Source organism: Hipposideros armiger, unplaced genomic scaffold, assembly GCF_001890085.2.
Source record: "Hipposideros armiger isolate ML-2016 unplaced genomic scaffold, ASM189008v1 scaffold_788, whole genome shotgun sequence".
NCBI classification, from domain to species: Eukaryota; Metazoa; Chordata; class Mammalia; order Chiroptera; family Hipposideridae; genus Hipposideros; species Hipposideros armiger.
In genome coordinates, this window is record NW_017732138.1 from 97,903 (window position 1) to 115,815 (window position 17,913).

At 47.2% G+C, this 17,913-nt stretch overlaps 1 protein-coding gene across 9 annotated transcripts in view; it reads left to right on the forward strand.

Moving 5' to 3' along the window:
• Positions 1-17,913, forward strand: part of NCK2 (NCK adaptor protein 2) — a 142,310-nt gene that overhangs the window by 37,383 nt on the left and 87,014 nt on the right. The window contains exon 1 of one of the 9 annotated variants that reach the window (XM_019628418.1): positions 5,816-5,883. The exons of the other annotated variants lie outside the window; for them this stretch is intronic. The gene's annotated coding sequence lies outside the window, so the exon portion shown is untranslated. Of the gene's footprint in view, positions 1-5,815; positions 5,884-17,913 lie in introns of those variants that run through there. 9 annotated transcript variants of the gene reach the window in all.

Sequence of the window (17,913 nt, forward strand, 5' to 3'; positions counted from 1 at the left end):
AGTCCTCATTTCATGGAGGGTGAAGTCTAGGCTCCTTCCTGTTACTAAAAAGCCTTAACAATCTGACTTTGGCGTCACCTCTAACTGTCTGGCACTGGCACCTTCCATGGACATTGTCACACAGGTTGTTCCCAGCGAAGCCATGCATGTTCACACCTCCCTGCCTTGGCACACGCTGTTCCTCATGCCTGGTCTATCTTCCCCACCTCCACCACTGCTCACCTCCTGGCCACATTGCAGGGCTGAAATGGTAGCTCTCCTTTGAAGCTAGAACTGGTGGCTCCCTCCTCGGCCTCCTCCTGTTCATGTCTGTCCGTTTCTTAATACTAATGCACTTAACCCTGGGAGGCAGTCCACCATAGTGAAGATCTGGTCCCCTGGCATGAGTCATGGCCTTCCACTTGGCACTGTATGACTTTGGGCTCGTAGGGCTCTTTGTGCCTCAGTTTTCTCATCTGAAAAATGGGGACAATAGTAGTACTTAACCCCCCTGGAAGAGTTGTTAGGTTTATAAAGAGCAGTTCCTTAAAAGAGCCCATTGCTTGTGCTGATAACCCAACAGTTAGTGCGTCTGTGACTAGTGGTAGCCGTCACCTCTCCATAGTATAATACTTTGTATATATGTCTGTTTCTCCAGCTGGAATCTGAGTCTATAAAGATAAGGATTCTCATAGCCAGCATAGCCATGTTCACTGAGTGTTTGCTGAATGAATTGGTATATGTAAACATCTACCATTCCCTGTTTATTTCTTCCTATAAATGCTTTTAATTAAATGCATACAGCTGCCTGTTTCTTTGTTATCAATGTGCGAGTATCCTAGTGACCTGAAGACCTCAGGCCTGCAGGGTCCCTCAAGCTGAGGGAGAGACTCTAAGACGAGACCCGCTTTCCCAGGGCTGGGTTCTGCCCCCTCCTCACTCTCCTTGCTAGGGCAAAGGCGTGCAGGGGAGGGAGGGATGGCCACGTGCGAGCCTATGACCACGACTGGTTGACAGAGAAAAGAAACAGCATACAGATCATAAGTTGTGAGGTCAGCCTTTGGCTGGGAGAAGCTGCGTTAGGGTTTCTGTCAGAGTGGGATCCCGTCACTAGATGGTCTAGTTCTCCGCCCCTCTCATCAACTGCCCTGGATCGTCTGAGCAGGAGGGTGACCTTCATGGTCTGGCCATCTGCAGACAGGATGAGCGGCCGGGCCTGAACGATGGCCTCTCCTGGTCAGTTCGCCAGGCCCATCCTCCTGGTGCCTCCCGCAGATGAGGCCATCTGTCTTCTCCCTTTGCCCCCAACACCCCCTTCAGACTCTTTCCATGCCCCCCCACCCCAGGTGAAAGGCCCTTTGAAGACCTGGGAAGAATGCTTCTGCGTCCTGAGAACTTGCTTCTTAATTATTAGAGTCAGTTTAAATCCTACACAAAATCTTACTTGAGGAATACTGGCTACATAAAATGTCCTATGTTCCCATCATCCCACCCCTGAATTCTGCTAACAGTGTCTGGGTTTAGTACTTTTCTTTCTCTTTCCTTTGTTAGGACAGTTTCATTTTCATGGCCAATTTAGCTCAACTCATAGGATGTCAGATGATAAAAGCCAGAGAACTTCTTAAGAGCGCAGGGATCTCGCCTGTTGAAGTGACTTGGCGCAGAGAGCTGGCTGTCTGTGGAGAGGGAAAGAGAGGTAGTTACGCTTCTGTTCAGCACCACTGGCAACAGAGCATATGCCTCCCAGAACTGACTGCAAATGATCTGTCCTAGTACGTTATCTGACAGTCCTACCTGAGTGTCTGTTTTTGGTGAGCAAGGAGGTGGTTATTCCTGACAGTTGTGTGTCCCAGGCTGGGTAAGAGTGGGAGCTGTGCCTTCATTTCAGGTGTCAGCAGTACCCCCACCCCCTTGTGCCACTGATTCTGTCTGTAACTTCTCCATTCAACAGATAGGCAGCACGTGGCTCCCAGGTGCTGGACCCTGTTTGGGTACCTGGGTCGTCAGAGCTGAACAAGATCTGGAGGCCTGCTTGGAGCTTGTAAGCAAGTAAGAGATACAGAAGAGCTCCGAAAGGTCAATTTAAAGTCCTCATTCTGTGGTGCTTTCTGCTAGGCAGTGGGAAAGCAGAGGGAGCCTGTGTCTCTGCTGGTGCTGAATTTGCACCATAAAGGCGGCAGCATGCATGCCTTGACTCTGGGTTTTCTTTCAAGTGAAGTGTAGTAATTTAAACATGAAAGGAATGACAATGAGAAATGTTCTGAGGCCTGTTTAGAAGCATCAAGAGCCTTTAGAACCTAGCCTGAGCTGGGTTGGTCCCCATCCCCCTCCTCCCTTGGGGAGCCTCATAGATTGTCACTAGAAAAGAGGCTTTCCTGAATGTCCTTCTTGAGTGAGCTTTTGTTTTGAATTGTCCCTAATCTGTGAAGATGGAGGATGTCTCCCCACAGATTTGAGGCCCATGCAGAATGTGCTCAGAAATGCCCTTGGCGCTTCAGGGATCATCCGCTGGGGCCTGATAGATTCTTTCCAAACTAAGGGCCTAGGTGTGTGCCTTGCAGGAACATCATCTCACAAGTTAATGAGCTAGTTATGTGCCAGGTACTCTTCTACCTGCTGAGGCTGAGGCTAGAGAGCAGATGGTAAAGTGAACATACGTGTCTTCCTGGGATGGCCGCCTCCCACCCAAGTCTCTCTCCACACAGGTTGACATAGCTGGGGTGGCAAAGGGCAGAACAGCGTCACATGTCATGCTGCTTGTGGCTGCTCTTGGCCGCAATATTCCCAAAGGACAGTTTAGGACCTGTGAGGATGCACTGAGTTTGCCTGGACCCCTCATTATTTCTGCAGTGTGCCTGGTAATTTGTCAAACGTCCCATACGTTCTGTGCTTTATGTCTGCTATATGTATAGGATTGTGTAAGCAGTTGATGGTGGCATTGGTGCTAGGACGGTTCTGCTCCTGCTGATATTTGGGTTTTACTACCCATCCATTGGAGGTGATTGTTGACTTTCACCTGTTAAAGCTTTTTAATTTTATGTAAATGGTTTAGTGGTTTCTTTTGGTATTTCCTCAGCATTATACATCCCAAAGAACACTGTTTTGTGGTCACTGAGCCTAGAGATTAGTGCAGTAGATTTCTTTCCCGAGATAGAAAAGAGCTTGTCTGATCACAGGTGTTTTAATTTCTTTGCTCATGCTCTAAAGGACACTTTCTTGTGCTTCGTTTATTACTTTGCAACCATTTTAAAAGCGCCAGATTGTTGAAAAGAAAATCATTTGGTTCTTAATCCCAAGTTTGGTTCCTCGATGCCTCTGAAAAGCTGCTGGGCTGGGGTGTTGACAGTGTTACCGGGAATGATGTTGTACCTCGGCCCTTTGTCTTCTTGAAGGAAAAAAATTTAGTCAAGAGACAGAGTGTGTGCAGCATAGAACAGCGAGAAGTTTATGAGTAAAAGCGAGTACACTCCGAGACACGGAACGGGCTGACCCAAGAGAGGGAAGCAGCCTCTCCGTACATTGTGTGAGGGTTTCCATCTCTATGGGTAGAATCGTCTCCCCACTTCTCTCTCCAGTACCTCTCATTCTCCCAGCTGGCATGCCTCCTACTCCCTTCTTGCTCCCAAGGTTGTCTGAGCTCATTATAATACACTGAGAAGCAGGGTGTACATTCTGATAAGCAGGAAGCTTTCTCTCTCTCTCTAGCTTCTTCTAACAATACATCCTTTGATTTAGGGCATGTGTGAGCCTGAAATCCTGCTGGGCCAGTCAGGCACTGGTGCCCTAAGTGAGGGCAGCTGCAAGGGGGTATGAACCTAGGTAGGAGCTGCAGCAAGGGGCTTTCTGACGTGGGCTGTTCTCTCCTTCTCCGGCTTGTTTGTATCTATCAACCCACCCTATCATCAACAGTCCAGGCTGGGGCCTTCCAGGAGGATGACCACTATCTGGCCTCCCAGGTAATTAGTCCCTGTGCTCCAAGAAACTGATTGTATTAGTTTCCTAGGGCTGCTGTAACAAGTACCACAAACTAGGTGGCTTAAAGCAACAGAAATGTATTGTCTCACAGTTGTGGACGCTGGAAGTCTGAAATCAGGGTGTAGGCAGGGCTGCATTCCCCCTCAGACCCACAGGAGACTCTTCCCTCACCTCCTCCTAGCTTCTGGGTGCCTCAGTATTTGGTTTGCTTGGCTTGCAGCTCCAGCCTCTGCCTTGGTCATCACATGGTGAAATCCTCCCACCCCCTCTCAGCACTCCTCCCCCACCTCCCGTGTGTCTGTGGCTTCACATGGCCATCTTTTGTAAGGACACCAGTCATTGGATCAGGGGCTCGCCGACTGTGCTCTTGTTGTGATGGGTTGGAGCTGGAAGGGGGAAAAATAACATTAATCAGAACTTCCTCTGAGGCTGGCTTGGCTTTGCCTTGGCTCACCTGTTAGGTGCTGACTTATCCCCAGAAAGGCTGGTGCAGCTGCTGTGTGACAGGTAAACTCAGAGGAGACCGTCAGTGTTGAGATATGTCAGGTGGAGCATGGCATCTGTGTGCGAGACCAGCCCCGCATCTGTTAGGAGAGAAAGCATTCAGCAGGCCGTGAATGTATGGTGAAGTTGCCTTCGATAAATCCCTGTCCTGTAAATAAAAATATCACAGTTAGCAAACAACAGCTTTGGCTTGTTGTTATTTCCTGAAGTTCAATGCACAGTGTAAAAGCTGCCATCTACTCCTTTTCTCACAGCCTCTGGTGTCCCCTTAAGCTGACCCTTGGCATGGTCCAGAGGTTTGCAGAGAACGCCATTACTCACACCCCGTGGAAGCCATATATCAGCTATGTGTGGCTGTTAACAGGTAACAGAAATATGTGTCCTTACCCATCACAAGTTTCCAGCATGCGTGGAAAAAGCCAAAGACATGCTGGTTCTAGTTTTTGAAAAAGCACTTTTTAGATGTGATCTAGTACCTCTGCTCATTGAGTAGGCTGAAAATGTAAGACTCTGCTCTTGGGAAAAACAGCCTTTTCCTTCACATCAGAGCTTCCTTGCCTATTGCGAGACAAGGAAGGCCTGTTTATACGCTGAAGGGACCTCTTCATGTGTTGCTTGTTGCTGCATTTTTTAATTGGTGAGGTTTGGTTTGTTTAAAATTGCAGTAATAGTCCACACCCAGTGCAGGAGGGCTGACTGGCCCGTACTCACCAGGTGGATGGCTGCTGCTCTGCAGGTCAGTCATGCCACCCCCACCCCGGGTGTGCCTGAATTTACTCCTACGTCCCACGCCTGTTGCATTTTGCCTCCTCTAGCAGGTCCCCATCAGGTGCTGTGGGGACGAGAGGGATGCCTGAGTGTGTCCAGAGGCTCCTGACACAGTCGGTGACTCACAGCATGGGCTCTTCCTCTGCTCTAGGGGTTGGTCTGATGCTCCCTTCTGGCCACATGGCTGCTCTGGCACCCGGGAGTGGATGTCGTTTGTCGGATTTGCCTGGGATCGGCCTGCTTGGCCTGTGCACATGCTCACTGGTAGGCCTCAGGGCAGAACTGTGCCTCCTCTCGACGCCTTCAGTTCCTTGAGGCTGAGCCCATAAAATATACTGGGGTTTATGGCTCCTGTTATCTGGACTCTGCAATCACAGTGGTGATGATGGGGACAGTGATGCTGACCTTACCGTACTTTGTGTGTATTCTCTCCGTCAGTTCTCATGGCAGTGACACATGGAGAAACACTGGCTTGTCTGCCCTCATCCTCTGTTCTTCAAAGCCACCCTCCAAAATGTGCGATGGCCTCTCTGAGCATTGTTACAGAAGAGCAGTTAAACCGCCATGATGCATTTGCCGCATGGATCCCGGTCTTCCCCAGCTCTGGGTCTCAAGCTGGCCTGTCCCCATCGCTAGTGGCCACCACCTGACTCACAGGTGCTTCTGGGACCAGGGCTGATGGGGGAGAGGTGCAGAGAGGGCAGGACGGTGGGCTGAGCAAAACCACCTGGACTGTCTGTGGGGATAGAATGGAAGTGATGGAGGCTGTTGAAGGTAGCCCTGGGCAGCACTGTGGCCGGCCCCGGGCAGGTCTCCCACACAGGGTCGGTGTGCAGCAGGCCCTGCCCCCGTGTCTGTGATTCTTCCTCTGAGCTCATCTGTGCCTGGTGCGTTCTCGCCATGTCACCTTCATGTCCTGGCATGTGGATGCTCCTTCTCTCTTTTCAGTTCTCTATCTGGCTAGGGACACTCAGCTGCCAGAACCGGGACCACTGGGTGTCACCCTGGCTGGAGAGAGGGAAACCCTTCAGAAGATGTAGAGGGAGGGGGACCGGGTCAGCAGGAGTGTGGTGAATGGTGGGTGCCCAGAGCTGGGCTGGATGTCTGGGGAGGACTCAGTGGGGAAGCAGAAGTGGGAGAGCGGGGAGGAGCAATGGAGCATTTGGGGGAGCGTCCACGGGGTACCCCAAGCATTGACCTGGCGCATGTGTGGTTTCGGGGCACTGACAGCTCTGGTGGCTTCAGAGTGAGGGTGCCAAACCCACGTTGCCCACTTGGGCTCTCCTCGCGCTCTGCCACTTCCCACCACTCAAACCTTGCTTTCTGCACCAGGAAAATGGGCCTGTGACAGGATGAAGTGCAATAGATTCTGAACAAAGAGCTTGAAGCAGTACCTGACATGCCCTGAGCACACAGATGTTGACTGCTGGTCTGTGGGCTCAACTGTTCCGCATGTTTTGTCAGTGGGGTTGACATCAGGTCTGGAGGGTAAAGGGCAAATCACCCAAGGATATTTTGAAAGAAGAATATTTTATAATGAGGCATTGGGTAAGTGGGCTTGAGGGAGAATAACAAAGTTTTAAACAGACTTATATTCTAGCCTAGACTATGAGACAGTGGAGGGACATTAGCAATCTCTATGTTAATCTGCTCCTGATTAGATGTTACCTAGGTGATAATTGTCCTACAGGTGATTCGATTTAAGGTAAGAGGCCGAGTGAGTGATTAAATGGGGGCCTATGTTCTGGGATCCTCACGCATGTTTTTATTTAGGGTAAAAATAGTATGACGTAGACTTAGTGGTCTGAGCTGGCCTTCCTTGCTGGTTGCAACCTTTGCACACCCGAGTGCTGCATGTGAATGTTCCAGAGTGGGTGGAATTACTTGGGAGGCAACCATTAGTGGAGGATAATGGGATATTTTTTCCACCTTGCCCCTTTGAGGATTGTAAAGTTCGTTGGCACGAAGAAACCCAATAAATATCCCAAGTAATGTTCCCACGTAAGTATGGTCAGATTACATTTTTCTGTAGTAAAAGATTAAAAATGAATACCCCAGCTCCTTTGTAAAGTGAAACAGCAAGGTGGCCTGTCCCTGAGCTGCTCGTGTGGCTTCTGGTAGAGGTGATTGGGATTTTTCTTTCCAGAAAATCGGAGTCATTTCTCTTCTCCATTTATATCACTGCCTTGTAACCGTAAGAAATTTGGCTGTATTTGGAATTTGCAGCACAAAATGAAATTCCTCTTTCCCTGAAGGTGATAGAGCATCATTGCATTTCAGGGTCACCTTGTGATTATCTCGACGCCCCTCAGCTCAGCCGCAGTTCCGGTCTGCAGCAGGCCACTGAAACTCATCGTATGGTGTTGGCCGTGATGTAATCCAGTTTTATTCAGGAACGTGTTTACTATGTTATTTTTAATAGAGATTTGCCATCGCTGTTCTCAGCCCAGTGGCAGACGCAGTGAGAGGTGTTCCCACCTGCGGATTGAGCCTGGGGTTAAGGCGTGAGGAGAGATTAATTTGCTTACATAGCAAGCTGTTTAAAACAGCCTTTTCAGGACCATAAGTGTTGGTACTGGTTTTATAAATGTGAAGGGGCATATTAAATTCAAGAAACATTTGCGTTTCTACTGCGTACCAGAAACTGCTAGGACTGCACAAAGCAATGACAGTTCAGTTTTGCCTTCCCACGTCCCTAGTGGGGAATGGCTGAGGGGTATGCAACGGAAGGAGGCTTTGGGGTTTTTACAACATAGGTGAGCATAAATATACTCTTACCATTCCAATAATAATAACAATAATAATAGTAATAATAATATTAACATTTAAATTGAATGTGTCTTTGGGTCAGGGTGTTATAAATGCTTTCCATAAAAGATGGTCACTTAATCCAGTGGAAACTGTAGTCAACATCAAAATTGTGAACAAAGGGCAAGAAAAGTTTGGCGGCCTGGAGAGGCAGCCAGTTTCCCTGCTCTGGGCCTATTTCAGGCCCTGATGGGCCGGCAGGTGAGGGATCCCACATCGCTAGTGCTTCTGACATTTCCCATTTCAATATTTTTGTGACTCACAAGAATTTCGTCCTACGATATGACTGCATAGGCCACATTAGTGAAGTGAGGAAATCATGAGTGCAGTTGGACCGCCTCACCGTTCAACATGGTTTCTGGAGCAGGCATTTAGTTTGTCGCACTCTCACTGGGAGCCCGAGGTGACCGTGGTGTTTATGTCCATGTGGTGAAGGAAGCAGAGGACTGTCTCCACCTCCCCACCAAGAAGACTGGTTGGAAGGATCCTTCTGAGACGTCTGTGACCATAGGAGAAAATAGTCATGATTTTGTCATGTAGAGGGACATAGGAGGAAAATCCCTTTTATTCAGAAGATAAAACAGAGTCAAAAGTGACTCAATCAGAGGCCAGCCTATAGAAAGCTGTACTTTAATACCTCCTGGTTTAGTTCTTTTCATAACCTGAATGGATCCACAGACAGGGTTTTTGCCATGAACATAGGTGGAAATAGAGTAGAAGCTATCTGATCTCATCTGACCAGCCCCAGTATCAGTTGAGGTGAGCCAGGTCATCTGATTCAGGCCTGCTCCCCAGCACTGAGGTCTGCTCTCCCGTGAGTCTGGGGTGCAGTCCTCCTGCACAGCACTGAGGTTTGCTCTCCCCTTGAGTCTGGGATGCAGCCCTGCTGCCCAGCACTGAGATCTGCTCTCCTGTGAGTTTGGGGTGCAGTCCTGCTTCCAGCACTAAGGTCTGCTCTCCTGTGAGTCTGAGGTGCAGCCCTGCTGCCCAGCACTGAGATCTGTTCTTTCAGTGAGTCTGGGGAGCAGTCCTCCTGCCGAGCACTATGGTCTGCTCTCCTGTGAAGTCCGGGTTCTCCCAGACCCTGTGCACTGATGTTGCTGTTGTGCTCTGTATACAAAGTCCTGGGAGAACTTGGTCACGTGCTAATGTAACTGCTGAGGTTAGTGGAGGTTGGGTGTAGGATGCTTAATTGCTAGTAAGTGATATGTCTGTTTATTTGATTTTATCTGCTATGCTGAAAAGAAGAAATGCTTATAGCTCATAGTGGCAGAATACTTCTGGTCCAGAAAGATGCTCCAGGGAGACACAAATTACTTAAGCCAGACCATCCCTTTCCCTGCAGATACTTTCTTTTGCCTATTTTTTTTTTTACATCTTTTCATATATGTGTGATGTGTTCTCTCTTTTCCCATCTTTCAATTTTCTCATTTACCGTCTGCCTCATTTGCTTTATTCTCATGTCCTTTCCATTGTACGTTTCTCTATCAGTTAATTAATCCATTCATCCAGCCTTTTATTGACCATTTCTTCCATCCAGGGCACCATGATTAGCGTTGTGGACGAAATGGTAAATTGCAAACAGTCACAGCACCCGATATAGGGAAGAAAGAGAGATGTATACCAATGGTTCTGATACCAAAGAAATGATACAGACTCTGAGTCTGTGTGATAACACCAGACATCCCTGACTGAGTACTCGCTGTGTGTCAGGCCCAGCTCTAAGCACTCGTCATCTAGCCCCAGAACAGCAAGTAGGCAGGTTGGGTACAGGGCTGGAATGCTGGCTCAGACCTGCCTGGAAAGGTCTCTGGGTTTGAGACTTTGCCTCTAGCCTTGGGGTTGGCCTTGACCTCCACTCAGGTCCTGTGCCTGTTCCTCTCTGCACGAGATGCTAGGGGATTCCTTCAGCTCAGGGCTGTGAACGTTAACTCAGTGCTTTTATAAAGGACCTTGCTCTACCGGCTCACAGTGAGGCCCTGAGGCTCAGGGGGTGCTGACTGCCTGGGGTGGATGGTGGGTGGATTGCGGCCTGGCCTGACCCACCTGGGTCCCATCTCAACTGCTGTCTTTTAATTTGGGGCCCCTTCCAGTCCTGGCCTCTGTCCCTTTCGGTTTGCACCTCACCCCTTCCTCGCTTCCTCTCCTCCCCTGGACTGATATGTGTGATGGATTGAATTGTGCCCCTTCCCCCATTATCTGTATGTTGAAGCCCTACCCCCAGTGAGACTGTATTGCCCGATGGGGCCTCTAAGAAATAATGAAGATTAAATAAGGACCTAAGGGTGGGACCTGCATCCGATAGGATCAGTCCTTATGGGAAGAGCACCAGAGAGCTCACCCTCTGTGCCATGTGAGGACATAGCAACCTGCCAGGAACAGAGTCCCCAGAAATCAAATCGCCAACACCACGATCTGGGACTTCAGCCTCCAGAACTATGAAAAAATAAATTTCTGTTGTTTAAGACACTCAGTCTGTGGTATTTTCATACGGCAGCTTGAGCAAATTAATGCAGTGAGCCTCACTTGGCCCCTCACTGTGGGGGTGGGGTGCACCGTATGGTGACACCTTCCCACCAACCTATCCCAAGAGGGTGTCCGGCCAGCCAGAGTCCTTCATGCAGGAAACAAGCCCCCTGTCCCCCTTCCTTGACCTCAGGGAGTGGGCCGGATGGGGAGCTTGAGACCTTTGCTGTCGTGCTTTACTTTGGACCTGTGCCCGAGCTGTAAGAGGGGCTGGTGCTCCATGTGAACCCAGCCCCTCTGTGGTGAGACCCACACACTCACCCCTGACTCCTGGCCACCGGCCTTTTGCAGGACCCAGAGGAGCTGGGACTTCTGTGCCCACGTACTCCCCACCAGGGGCAATCCTTTTGGGATGACGTGCTTCCTAGATTGGATCTGCTTGTACCTGGATGCAAAAATGAGGGCACTGGGCGTGTGAAATGCTCTTAGTATTGATGTTCTTTTCACTTTTGTTTATTTTAATTTTGGGGAAGTGGGAGGTTGGGAGGAAGGGGACCAATTTTGAATAAAATGAGTCTCTAATCATTTATGTGAATTGGAGGTAGAAGTGAGAAAACAGGCACTATTGCTATCATTGATTTAAAGGATTTTTGTCACTTGGAAACTCCTACGCCCATAAAATAATTCCTTGGTGGAGTAAGCCACTGCTTAAAAGTAGGCGAAAAGGAGACGGTGGTTTCGTTCGCCACCATTTCTGTCACGTCCATTTGGATTAATGACTTTTCAGTCTTTTATGTAGGCTTAGGTTTCTTCTCTGGTTTATATACTTGTAATTACACTTTATCCAAATTAATTTTTCTCATTAAACTCTGAAACTACTCTTGCTTGTCTTAATCTCCTCTTGACAAGTAATATAAGTGCTACATATATAATAGTCATATCATGTATATATGGTTGTACTGTATGTCGTGGTGTTGTGTAGGTTATGTAAGACTTCTGTTGGCCAACACAGAACTTACTAACCTTCCTCAAAGTGCCTCCTCCTAGGGTTTCCTATTTATTTGGTTTCTTTCAATGTTCTTTATCCATAGAATGCATACTTTTTTTCTAGTTTCCCTCTGTTCCCTTTTTTATTCTTAAAGAGCTTACATCAGTTATAACCCATTGTAATCCAATACTCTGTGCTTTAAGACAAAAGCAGTCTCTGTTAATTCTGTTTTTGACAGCGGAAGACTGTAGTCAGGGCAATGGGTCTTCTGTTTACTCGTTTGAGTTCTCAAAAATGTATTCTGGTGGCATCCATCTTTTCAGAATTCTAAAGGGACAGAGACAAATCCATGCTTAAAATATATGGGGACTGAGGGCCGACCAAGTGGCTCAGTTGGTTAAGAGCTCGTTGAAGAGTGTGAACTCTGAGCAACAGGGTGGCCAGTTCCATTCCTGGCCCGATCTGAGCTGCCGCTGAGCTGCCAACAGGTTGCAGGATGGCTCAGCTAAAAATATATATGTGTATATATGTGTGTGTGTGTGTGTGTGTGTGTGTGTGTGTGTGTGTGTGTGTATACACACACATATATATACTGATCAATGGGAGGTAACTTCTTCGCCAGTCTCCCTGGCTCAGGCTGCTGCTCCAGTGTGTCCCGCCCACCTTGCTCTGTTGATTGACAGGACCCTAGGCTCCCATAGGGGTGATGACAGGCCAAGGTCACAGTCCTGTTGTACACTTGAAACCAGTTGTTTAATACCTTTTCTCATTGATAAAAAAAAAAGAACCCATTCCTTTTGATCCAAATAAAAGAGTTCTTTGCAGTTGAAGAATATTTACCTGAATCTTACTGATGAAAATGATCATTTTGCAAGGTAACAGCCTAATCTGGGTGATAAAAGGCACCTGAGAAATACATGGAAAGTACTTGTTGCCCATCATGATCCCTTGTGAGGATCTAGCCCTGTGGGTCATGTTTTTCAAACTTGAGCTTTCTCCAAGTTAACCAGAGGGCTTTTGAAGACCCAGATTGCTAACCCCTCTCCCCAGCCCCATTTTCTGTCTCAGGAGTCTGGGGCGGGCCCCACTAATTTTCATTTCTAAGAAAGTTCCCAGATGCTGCTGCTGCTGGTGGTCCAGGCACACGTGAAGAACCCCTGCCTCGCCACCCGCTATGGAAGCACAGGTTGGCTCTGAGCAGCAGTAACTGAATTTCCACTGAAGGCTGTGGATTTTGCCTTCACTCACTGCTTGGAGGAGGAACGTGTGCTCAGAGCCTGACAGGGTGGTACATAGAGCCACATGGGGAACGTGAAGGAGCTCAACTGGCTTCTCTTCAGAACTCTAAATTTTTATTGCTTCTGCTCTGTGAAATGCTTCCTATTTGTAGATCAGATAGAACCAAAAGTTGGTTTGTGAGCTAAAAATATGGGAAACCATTTCTTCTTCATCAGAGCCCATACACAAACCGACAGATTTAGACATAAAAGTAAACCATTAAGAAACAGTGCTCTTGCCATTACAATTTGTTGATCGGATTACAATTATAGACTCTCATTTCTTCACTTCCCGGGGCTTGTGGAATCGCTTACCACCTATTTTTAGTAGCTCTTGCACTGCTGGCTCAAAGTGGCAAGCGTAGGCTGGCAGGTGGCCCGGCACTTAAGACGGGTAAGGTCATCTGCCTGGGCACTGAGGCGGCTGGACAGTGGGTCCCTGGGCAGGCAGCCTGGGACTCCGGCCACCTCCTCTGGCCCCTTCTTGCTGTCCTACCCACCTAAGAGGAGCCATGGCTGGAGCCCCCATTTCCCAGCCCCTTGAGAAGTGGACCAGATGGTACTGCCTGGTCTCTCACCATGACTGGATGGGTATCTCACTGCCCCCCACCTGTCCTCACGCTCAGGCGCAGGTGCTCAGCCCCAGGTGGGCTGCTGGAGCCAGGGCCCCGGCCACTGTTGTCAGCTCGCCTGAGGGAGAGCTGTAACTACCGTGGAGCTTATCTTCAGTGGGCTCAGCCTCTTTTTTTAAGGCTATTCTCCAGGTAGGTCTTTTGTTGCCAGGTGTGCACAGGCAAGACATGGGTGGTGTTCGGTCCTGTTGCTTTGACCTCTGAGTTGGGTCCAGCTTCCACCCATAGTGGTTCATGAGGAATCATCCAGAACCCAGCCATCCTCCCTTTCACATCAACACAGTTACAAACCACTAAAATAGCCCGGTTTTTAGAAATTGACAAGAATTGGACAACACCTTGGGTGCTGTCACCCTGAGCCCAGGAAACTCAGGAAAGTACCCTTGAGTAACGTGCTGACAGAGCTTCCTACCTGTGTGAGCCACCCTGAAACAGTGTGGCCTGGGGCTCTACCATTCTGCACCTTCATTTTCTCATTTGTTCAATGAAGGGCTTAGAGCAGAAGAACTCTTGATTCTTCCCTTCAGGATTTAAATTCTAGTGATTTGTAAGAGAATGTCGATTTCATCTGGAGAAGCCTGGGGATGTGATGTAAATTACAGCCACACTGACAAGAAGGTCATTTTTCATCCCTTCTCCCATTCAGCCTCTGTGCCTTTCTCTCCTTCTCACCCCAGAAGAATAGTCAGCAAGTATGAACACAGCTCCGTGAACTTCAGGATGGCTGTTCTTTGGGGCTGGCAGGCAGGAGCAGGAGGGTGTATGGAACATGGGTGCTTTAGGATAATCATTTAGCGAACTCACTTTGTCCCTCTCAGTCCTCATCAGCCAGCGTTTCCAGCAGTTTTATCTCTGGTTACTGCCCTTGGGGTGGCCTCAGTCTTTACTTGTATGTATATCAGTGTAGTTTTCTGTCTGTTTATATAGTCCTCTGTGTTAATTTGTTCTATTGGGTTGTCAGAAAAGTCACGACGCGTTTTTGCAACGAAAAACATAGAAAAAATACGTCATGACTTTTCCGGCAACCCAATAGATGGTAAACTTCTCTTGAATAAGGAGTGTTTCTAATTGACTCACTTTGTAATAGAACTGATTGCAGTGACTTCTATAAGTGAGTGCTTGATACATGTTTTACTTGTTATAATTTTGTAATTTAGACAACACATGAGTGCACCAGGGAGCCTGGAGGGGTGTATGTAGCTCGATCAGTGTAAAAATGACACAGCTGCTATTGGTAGTTGTGTTTTCATGGGACACCGAATGTTTTAATATCTGTTGTATAGTTAACATCTGAATAAATTCTCAAGATTTTATTGAATGAACTGATTATTCTTGTTTGTGTCGGGGGCAGGGAGAGTTCAAACTACCAAAAAACTTTAAACTTCTCTTTGGAACTATATGCAGAAGCAAAAGGAAGAGGCTTAACATCTTAACAGTTGGTTGTAAAAAGCAACATTGCAGGTATGTGAGAGGCTCTGTAGAGTTCTTCCAAGACCTTCTCTAGTCCTCTGACTATGTGGTGGTGCCTTGATAATTGGTGAAGATTTTGGAAACCCATCATGGCGTCACCACTACCTAGCCCTGGGCCCTAGAGTTGCCTAACTAGCCTGCCAGTGTAGGAGGTGGTCTGGACCCTGATGGTTTCTAAAAACCCTTCAAGCTATTACATTTTTTGAATGCCCTTGACTCTCATTGTAAGACCTGATTCCTTAGTTAACAGGATAGTCATACCCAGTGTAGTGTTTTTAAGGTAGAGACAGGCATAGAATAAATCTTCGAGCACCCATTGCTGGCTTCAGTTGTTATCAATTCATGGCCAGTTTCATCTAAACTCCCACATTCTGCAGCGGCTTATTTTTGAAGTAAATTCCCATTATCAAATCATTTCATATATAAATATTAGAGTAAATATCTCAGTAACAATAATTAATATTATCAAATATGCAACCAGTGTTTAAATTTCCCTACCTGCCTCAAAACTCTTATTTAACTTTGGTCGTGAAACAAAGATCCAGATAAGGTGTACACATTGCAGTTGGGCAACCTATTTATTTCTCCACCCTGCTGTTATTTATTACGTATTTTTATTATTTCATTTTTTCATTGTTTGTTTTTTTAAATTGCAGATTGATTTGTCAGAGGAACCACGGCTTTTGTCCTTTGGGTTTTTCACAGCTGGAGTTTGCTAACTAGACCCTGTTCAGCGTGCTCTTCTACCCGCGTGTTGCCTGTACATTCTGTCAGATCTAGAGCCGATTCTGGGTTGATTTTCTGGTGGGACTGTTTCGTAGGTGCTGTGTGTGCTCCGGGCAGGAGGAGGACACAGGAGCCAGCAGCCCTGACTGTCATTGCTAGATCCATAACTCATCAGGGTTGGAAAATGGTCACATTCGGATCCTCTCATTCCATCCGCACTTACTAGCCAGATAAGGGGACTGCTCAGCTGTTACCCTGAAGTACCTTTCTATAGGAAAGTCTTGTCCTTTACTTGGCAGTTTTCAGAATAAATCATCTGGTTCCCCAGCATCCTCCTCTGTAAGCTACCCGTGAGGCTCTTTGTTGATTTGTTTGTTTGTTTTTAGGGAAATTACGAGCTCATGATTTAAGGCGTTTCTGAAGGAGTGTCATTCATGGCAGCTGACATCCTTGTTGTTGCTCAGGTCAGCCGGGTGGCAGCCAGGGCCAGCGGGTGAGGTGGCCACCACGTCCTCCTGCACAAGCCCACGATCTATGCCTCGCCACCCAGGGCCAGCCGGTGAGGTGCTCCAGGCTCCAGTCCGTGCCCACCAGTCCCCGTGGCTCCGAAGACCCGGGCCCCTTCAGTAGGAAAGGGAGTCCAGGACCAGGGTGTGGGAGTCGGGGCGCTCATTCTCCTCAGGTCAGCACTGTGTCTGGCCTCTTCAGTGCGCAAAGGTGGTTTTGTTTGTTTGTTTAACACATCTATTGCAAATTCACACTATTTCTAATTCAAAATTAGAATTACAAGATATTGTACTTCTTTGAGTTCATATTTTATCTCTTTTATGCTGAAATTTTTCATACCTAGGAACATTAATATAATTACTTATTTGCGTGATTATTCTAATTTATTTATACACATCACATATAAACATTTAGAATCAACTCTACCAATATTATGAGCAACAATTTGACTGCTGAAAACAGTTGAAGATGTTTTTGTCCTCAGGGTTGATCCCACTAGAGAAATACAGCCAAATTGCTGTGTTTCAAAGTCTTTCAGAATGATTCCTCTCTGTATTTATGCCACCAACTCAATACATGATTTGGTTAATATGTTTTCATTCTGCACTTGACATTTTAGGACTTTAAAAAAATTAATATTGGTTTATAATTATGTAATCCATTTACATGGTTCCAGAGCCAAAAGAAATGTACTTAGAGAAGTCTCATTTTGTATTTTTATCCTCTTCTCTCCCTGCTCCTTTCAGGCACTATTTTTAAAAGGGTTATTTTTCTTCTTCCTCCTTTCATTTATTGCTTTTTAATACATGCAAATAGTTATTGCCATACAGTTATATACTTATTTTTAATATGTCTCATTTTTTAAAATAAACAATAGCATACTTTACACACTTTTCCCAAACCAGAGCTTAAAGGTTGTCTTCTAATTATATGGCATATTGTAACTTAGTTAATCATGACATTGAGTTAAACTGAATGTGCCTATTTATGCAATGATTATGGAAGGGGTAATTATAGCAACTGCTGCTTAAATCTTTTAATCATATTCCAAAATGGTTAGAATATACATTAATATTCCTCACTTATTTTTGCTGTTAAAGAAAAAAAACAAAAAAACTTGGTCTATTTAATTTCCATGTATTCTGCTTCCTTAGTTCTCAGTCCCCAGGGGACAGTTCATTCCCCCAGGGGACATTTGGTAATGTCTGGAGATATTTCTTTTTTTTTTTTTTTAAGATTTTTATTGGGGGATTGAGATGGGAATAGCGCTGGGGAATTGGGGGAAGGGGAACAGACAAGTTGTTGTTCTTTTGTTCTTCAGTCTAGTTGTGGAGGACGTCGCTTCACTGGCCCAAGTTGGCACCATCATTGTGCTCTTCCCGGGCGAGGCAGATCAGTCGCCAGCTTCTGGACGGCCGCTCACTGCGGCTGCTGGCTGCTCACGCTGGCTGCTGGCTACACATGGTAGCCCATGGCAACCCCACTGCAGCAGGGGCTGCAGCCTACGCCATCGCCGGTGACTCATGGCAGCCCAGCTCCAGATTGAGCTGTTGTTCAGCATCTTAGCTGTAGAGGGCAGTGCCACTGGCCCTCATATGTGGGATCCGAACCGGGGCCCTCTGGCGTCCCAAGCCAGCTCTTAACCAACGCGCCACTCAGCCGGCCCTGGAGAAATTTCTGATCACCACAACTCAAGGGAGAGCGGGGGGTGCTGTTAAACTTCTACAGTGACTGTGACCGCTTCACAACAAAGAATTATCTGTCCCAAAATGTCAATACTGTGTGCCACTGGTGAGAAGCCCTGCTTAGTTTT